Genomic DNA, 7,731 nt, shown 5'->3' on the forward strand with positions numbered 1-7,731 from the left:
AAATGAGGACCTTGCAGTGCCAAGCTTCAGAAGAAGGCTGATGGATGCTAGGGTTCCTGCACCCTCCCCTGCCACTCCACCATTGCCCTTGCCTTTGATTGTCAGCCAGCTGGCCCAGACTGCTGAAGCCTCGGCTGAGATGGTGCTGTCTGAGGCAGGGCCACCATGGCTCACAGATGCTTGAGGGTGCCCCAGGAGGACATGTGAACTGCCCTCTTCAGAATCTCAGCAGCCATGCAGCTCGCCTGCTGCTGCCACTCGGGATGCACTTCAGCGAAGCACTAGATTAGACAAGAGCACATAGGATAGCCACTAAGGGTAAGCCTCAGGCTGAATAGTTTAATATTTGTAAGTGCTGTTGGTTCCATCATGTGTACATAGTTTGTTTTTGATGTATATAAACAGTGATTATGATAATTGGGAAGTGGTGGAATCGGTAGTCTTTTTTATTGTGATCTTCATGGGGAAAGAGTTGAAAGGATTGAGTGCAGACAATGGACTGCCCGATGGATCCTCAATTGTGGAAGGTACATCATGTGGCAACAGTGCTCTGCAGTCTGATGGTGGAGCACGTCTCTCAAAAGCACTCTTCAATTAGATGCCTCTCTCCCAAGTGCAGGCCATCTATCTGAAACCCTCTGGTGCTCCCGGATTCCCCTCCTCTTCCTTCTCCTCCTCCTCCTCTTGTGTCTCCTGAGCTTGACCCTCTGGCACAATTGCTGGTGCTAATGGTTGGTCTCTCATGATGGCCGATTGTGAAGCTTGAGCAAATCACCATCAATCTGGAGTATTCTTGGTCAAGTATTGCAGGTCACCTCCTTACCGGTGAAGACATCTAAATGTTTGCTTGAGGACTGCAATAGTCTTCTCAATTATATTCCTGGTGGTTGAGTGGCTCTCATTGTACGAGTCTGGGGATTTCTCAGGGGAGTCATGAGCTATGACATCAGAGGATTTCTCTTATTCCCTAGTAGCCAGCTATGCACATTGCATTGGGGCACAAAGATCTGTGGGATGGATGACTGCCTCATTATAAATGCTTTGTGGGAGCTCCCTGGATAACAGGCATTCGCCAGCATGATGTGCTGCTAGTGGGCGCAGGAAAGCTGCTGATTGAGAGAATAAGAACATAAGAATTAGGAACAGGAGTAGGCCATCTAGCCCTTTGAGCCTGCTCCGCCATTCAACAAGATCATGGCTGATCTGGTCGTGGACTCAGCTCCACTTACCCGACCGCTCCCCATAACCCTTAATTCCCTTATTGGTTAAAAATCTATCGATCTGTAATATGAATACATTCAATGAGCTAGCCTCAACTGCTTCCTTGGGCAGAGAATTCCACAGATTCACAACCCTCTGGGAGAAGATATTCCTTCTCAACTTGGTTTTAAATTGGCGCCCCCGTATTTTGAGGCTGTGCCCCCTAGTTCTAGTCTCCCCGACCAGTGGAAACAACCTCTCTGCCTCTATCTTGTCTATCCCTTTCATTATTTTAAATGTTTCTATAAGATCACCCCTCATCCTTCTGAACTCCAATGAGTAAAGACTCAGCCTACTCAATCTATCATCATAATGTAACCCTCTCATCTCCGGAATCAGCCTAGTGAATCGTCTTTGTACCCCCTCCAAAGCTAGTATATCCTTCCTGAAGTAAGGTGACCAAAACTGCACGCAATACTCCAGGTGCGACCTCACTAATACCCTATACAGTTGCAGCAGGACCATCCATCTCGCAATGAAGGCCGACATTCCATTCGCCTTCCTGATTACTTGCTGCACCTGCAAACTAACTTTTTGAGATTCATGCACAAGGACCCCCAGGTCCCTCTGCACCGCAGCATGTTGTAATTTCTCCCCATTCAAATAATATTCCCTTTTACTGTATTTTTTTCCAAGTTGGATGACCTCACATTTTCCGACATTGTATTCCATTTGCCAAACCTTAGCCCATTCGCTTAACCTGTCTAAATCTCTTTGCAGCCTCTCTGTGTCCTCTACACAACCCGCTTTCCCACTAATCTTTGTGTCTTCTGCAAATTTTGTTACACAACACTCTGTCCCCTCTTCCAGGTCATCTATGTATATTGGAAACAGTTGTGGTCCCAGCACCCATCCCTGTGGCACACCAATAACCACTGATTTCCAACCCAAAAAGGACCCATTTATCCTGACTCTCTGCTTTCTGTTAACCAGCCAATTCTCGATCTATGCCAATATACTTCCTCTGACTCCGCGTATCTTTATCTTCTGCAGTAACCTTTTGTGTGGCACCTTATCGAATGCCTTTTGGAAATCCAAATACACCACATCCATCAGTCCACCTCTATCCACCATACTTGTTATATCCTCAAAGAATTCCAGTAAATTAGTTAAACATGATTTCCCCTTCATGAATCCATGTTGCATCTGCTTGATTGCACTATTCCTATCTAGATGTCCCACTATTTCTTCCTTAATGATAGCTTCAAGCATTTTCCCCACTACAGATGTTAAACTAACCGGCCTATTGATACCTGCCTTTTGTCTGCCTCCTTTTTTAAACAGAGGCGTTACATTAGCTACTTTCCAATCTGCTGGTACCTCCCCAGAGTCCAGAGAATTTTGGTAGATTATAATGAATGCATCTGCTATAACTTCCGCCATCTCTTTTAATACCCTGGGATGCATTTCATCCGGACCAGGGGACTTGTCTACCTTGAGTCCCCTTAGCCTATCCAGCACTACCTCCCTCGTGATAGTGATTATCTCAAGGTCCTCCCTTCCCACATTCCCGTGACCAGCAATTTTTGGCATGGTTTTTGTGTCTTCTACTGTGAATACCAAAGCAAAATAATTGTTTAATGTCTCAGCCATTTCTACATTTCCCATTATTAAATCCCCCTTCTCATCTTCTAAGGGACCAACATTTACTTTAGTCACTCTTTTCCGTTTTATATATCGGTAAAAGCTTTTACTATCTGTTTTTATGTTTTGCGCAAGTTTACTTTCGTAATCTATCTTTCCTTTCTTTATTGCTTTCTTAGTCATTCTTTGCTATCGTTTAAAATTTTCCCAATCTTCTAGTTTCCCACTAACCTTGGCCACCTTATACGCATTGGTTTTTAATTTGATACTCTCCTTTATTTCCTTGGTTATCCACGGCTGGTTATCCCTTCTCTTACCGCCCTTCTTTTTCACTGGAATATATTTTTGTTGAGCGATATGAAAGAACTCCTTAAAAGTCCTCCACTGTTCCTCAATTGTGCCATCGTTTAGTCTGTGTTTCCAGTCTACTTTAGCCAACTCTGCCCTCATCCCACTGTAGTCCCCTTTGTTTAAGCATAGTACCCTCGTTTGAGACACTACTTCCTCACCCTCAATCTCTATTACAAATTAAACCATACTGTGATCACTCATTCCAAGAGGATCTTTTACTTCGAGATCATTTATTATTCCTGTCTCATTACACAGGACCAGATCTAAGATAGCTTGCTCCCTTGTAGGTTCTGTAACATACTGTTCTAAGAAACAATCCCGTATGCATTCTATGAATTCCTCCTCAAGGCTACCCTGTGCGATTTGATTTGACCAATCGATATGTAGGTTAAAATCCCCCATGATTACTGCCGTTCCTTTTTCACATGCCTCCATTATTCCCTTGATTATTGCCCGCCCCACCATGAAGTTATTATTTGGGGGCCTATAAACTACGCCCACCAATGACTTTTTCCCCTTACTATCTCTAATCTCCACCCACAATGATTCAACATTTTGTTCATTAGAGCCAATATCGTCTCTCACAACTGTGCCCTGATATCACCCTTTATTAACAGAGTTACCCCACCTCCTTTCCCTTCTTGTCTATCTTTTCGAATTGTCAGATTCCCCTGTATGTTTAATTCCCAGTTTTGGCCCCCCTGCAACCACGTTTCTGTAATGGCCACCAAATCATACCCATTTGTAATGATTTGTGCCGTCAACACATTTACTTTATTTCGAATGCTGCGTGCGTTTAGGTAGAGTGTTTTAATACTAGTTTTTAAACCATGATATTTAGTTTTGACCCCTCCTGCAGCCCCTTTATATTCATACATATTGTCCCTGCCTATCACCTTGTAGTTTACACTTACCCCTGCTCTGCTCTGCTCTGTTGCCTCCTGCCTTTTGCATTCTTTCTTGGGGTCCTGTTCATCTGAGCTCTCACCTACTCTAACTAGCTCAGAGCCCTCTCATGGGTTCCGAATACTCCTTGCATCGAGGCACCGAGCTTTCATGCTTGCCTTTTTATTACACTTTGACCATTTAGAATTTTGCTGTACAGTGGCCCTTTTTGTTTTTTGCCTTGGGTTTCTCTGCCCTCCACTTTTACTCATCTCCTTTCTGCCTTTTGCTTTTGTCTCCATTTTGTTTCCTTCTGTCTCCCTGCATTGGTTCCCATCCCCCTGCCATATTAGTTTAACTCCTCCCCAACAGCACTAGCAAACACTCCCCCTAGGACATTGGTTCCGGTCCTGCCCCGGTGCAGACCGTCCGGTTTGTACTGGTCCCACCTCCCCCAGAACCGGTTCCAATGCCCCAGGAATGTGAATCCCTCCCTGCTGCACCACTGCTCAAGCCACGTATTCATCTGAGCTATCCTGCGATTCCTACTCTGACTAGCACGTGGCACTGGTAGCAATCCTGAGATTACTATTTTTGAGATCCTACGTTTTAATTTAGTTCCTAGCTCCTTAAATCCGTCTCGTAGGACCTCATCCCTTTTTTTACTTATATCGTTGGTACCAATGTGCACCATGACAACTGGCTGTTCACCCTCCCTTTTTAGAATGTCCTGCACCCGCTCCAAGACATCCTTGACCCTTGCACTAGGGAGGCAACATACCATCCTGGAGTCTCGGTTGCGGCCGCAGAAATGCCTATCTATTCCCCTTACCATTGAATCCCCTATTACTATCGCTCTCCCAATCTTTTTCCTGCCCTCCTGTGCAGCAAAGCCAGCCACGGTGCCATGAACTTGGCTGCTGCTGCCCTCCCCTGATGAGTCATCCCCTCAACAGTGCTCAAAGCAGTGTATCTGTTTTGCAGGGGGATGACCACAAGGGGCCCCTGCACTACCTTCCTTGCACTGCTCTTCCTGCCTATCTTCCATTCCCTAGCTGGCTGTGGACCCTTCACCTGCGGTAAGACCAACTCGCTACACGTGCTACTCACGTCATTCTCAGCATCGTGGATGCTCCAGAGTGAATCCACCCTCAGCTTCAATTCTGCAACGCGGACCATCAGGAGCTGGAGGCGGATTTCCGCACATGTAGTCGTCAGAGACACCAGAAGTGTCCCTGAGTTCACACATGGTACAGGAGGAGCATATCACGTGACCGAGCTCCCCTGCCATGACTTAACCCTTAGATACACTTAAATTGGCAACAACAATGCTAAAGTTTACTCACTGTTATAGAAGAGAAAAAAGAAAAACTACTCACCAATCACCAGCCAATCACTTACCCCCTTGGCTGTGACGTCACCTTTCTATTTCTTTCTACTTTTTTTTTGCCTTCTCCCTGTAGCTGCACAAGCCTGTCGCCGAACTCACGCTGCTCCTGGTCTCGCCTCCTCCTTGACGCTGCCCGAACTCCTGAACTCGCGGCCTTTTTATAGGCCTCCCTTCCTGTTCCTGAACACCTCCCAGTTTAAATGAAGGGCTCGCATGGCCACATGTATGCAGTTAATGGCTCCCTGGACCATGTGGAATTCTGTCTAATCCTAGAGCTCTATGCCTCTGGTCTTCTCTAGCAATAGGGAATGATATGTATTCATTCCTCAGAGCGTATAGAGCCACAGCGACCTCCCTTCTGCAGAAGGGCACAGAGGATTGTAATATGTGGCTGATATCACCTATGGCAGCCTGGAAGGTTCCATTCGCATAAAAGTTAAGTGCTACTGTGACCTTGACTGCCACAGGCAATACAGTCCTGGTTGTGCTGTGACGTCTGAGTCACCTCGAGTCTCATCGCCGAGAGCATGCAGAAATCAAGCGCAGGCAGCTGAAAGAGCATGCGGCAAATCTGTCCCACTGTCCCTTACCCTCAATGAATATCTGTCCCACCTGTGACAGGGACTGTGGCTCTCGTATTGGACTGTTCAGCCACCTAAGGACTCATTTTAAGAGTGCAAACAAGTCTTCCTCAATTCCGAGGGACTGCCTATGATGATGATGATGTTCCACAAGGCCACAGATCTCTGTGATGACATCCTTGGTAAAGCCCAACCTCCTCATGCACTGGTCTTGGGTCATGTGGATGTAAGAATAGTGCTCTCTGAGCACCCTGGGTGGATAGGGCCTTCTGCTGCGAGCCAACTTGAACCTCCTTTCTCTCTTTCCTGCAGCATTGCGTGCTGCTCTGACTTGTCTCATTGCCTCTTCCAATTCCTCATGCAAAGCAAGGGGACCCTAGCAAGATGCTCATGACCAAGGACTCCCTTTCTCCTGGAGAATTCTATAAGTTGTCCAAGAAAGTAGAGTAGCACAGCACTCACTCTATTTAAGTGAAGTCCTGAAAGTGGAGGAGAGGTTGTGAAATGAAGTGTTGCCCACCAAAATGGTATGCAGCCTCTTTAATGATCTCTAGCAGGCAATTTAATTGTCAATCAAAGTCTTAATGATCCTTCGGGCAGCCATTCCAAGCGCAACCTTCAACTCCTTTCCCAAGATGGCGCCTTGCGCTAAACGTGAGCTAAACCAGCATTACCGCACCTGGAGTATTGTGTACTGTTTTGGTGTTCTTACCTAAGGAAAGATATACTTGCCATAGAAGGAGGTTAATGAAGGTTCACCAGACTGATTCCTGGGATGGGGGGATTGTCCTATGAGGAGAGATTGAGCATAACTCTATATTCTCTAGAGTTTAATAGAATGAGAGGTGATCTCATTGAAACATATAACATTTTTACAGGGCTAGACAGGGTAGATGCAGGGAGAAAGTTTCCTCTGGCTGGGGATTCTAGAACCAGGGGTCACAGTCTCAGAATAAGGGATTGGCCTATTTAGGACTGAGATGAGGAGAAACTTCTTCACTCAGAGGGTGGTGAATCTTTGGAATTCTCGACCCCAGAGGGCTGTGGAGGCTCAGTCTTTAAGTATATTCAAGACAGCGATCAATAGATTTTTGAATATTAAGGAAATAAAGGGGATAGTGCAAGAAAGTGGAGTTGAGATAGAAGATCAGCCATGATCTTATTAAATGGTGGAGCAGGCTCGAGGGGCCGAATGGCCTATTCCTGCTCCTAATTCTTCTGTTCTTATATTGCATCTTGCCCATCTCGGAGGCTCTTTAGCGCCTAAAGTACCTGTGGATAATTGGCCCCGCAGTGTTTTTTTGTATAGATCGAGAACAACAATGATTTCCTTCATCCCCATCAGTGTTCAGCAGTGCTTCTTTACAGTAATACTGATCCTTTATCTGTGTTTTTACTTAAGCTGTGCAACTTCTTCCAGGCCTCTGTCCATTTCCTCATAATGGTCAACACTCAGATCACATTAGTTTCTGGAATTCTTTGAAGATATAACGAGCATGGTGGATAGAGGTGTACCGATGGATGTGGTGTATTTAGATTTCCAAAAGGCATTCGATAAGGTGCCACACAAAAGGTTACTGCAGAAGATAAAGATACGCGGAGTCAGAGGAAATGTATTAGCATGGATCGAGAATTGGCTGGCTAAAAGAAAGCAGAGCGTTGTGATAAATGGGTCCTTTT

The sequence above is a fragment of the Pristiophorus japonicus genome, chromosome 9, assembly GCF_044704955.1.
Source record: "Pristiophorus japonicus isolate sPriJap1 chromosome 9, sPriJap1.hap1, whole genome shotgun sequence".
NCBI lineage: Eukaryota > Metazoa > Chordata > Chondrichthyes > Pristiophoridae > Pristiophorus > Pristiophorus japonicus.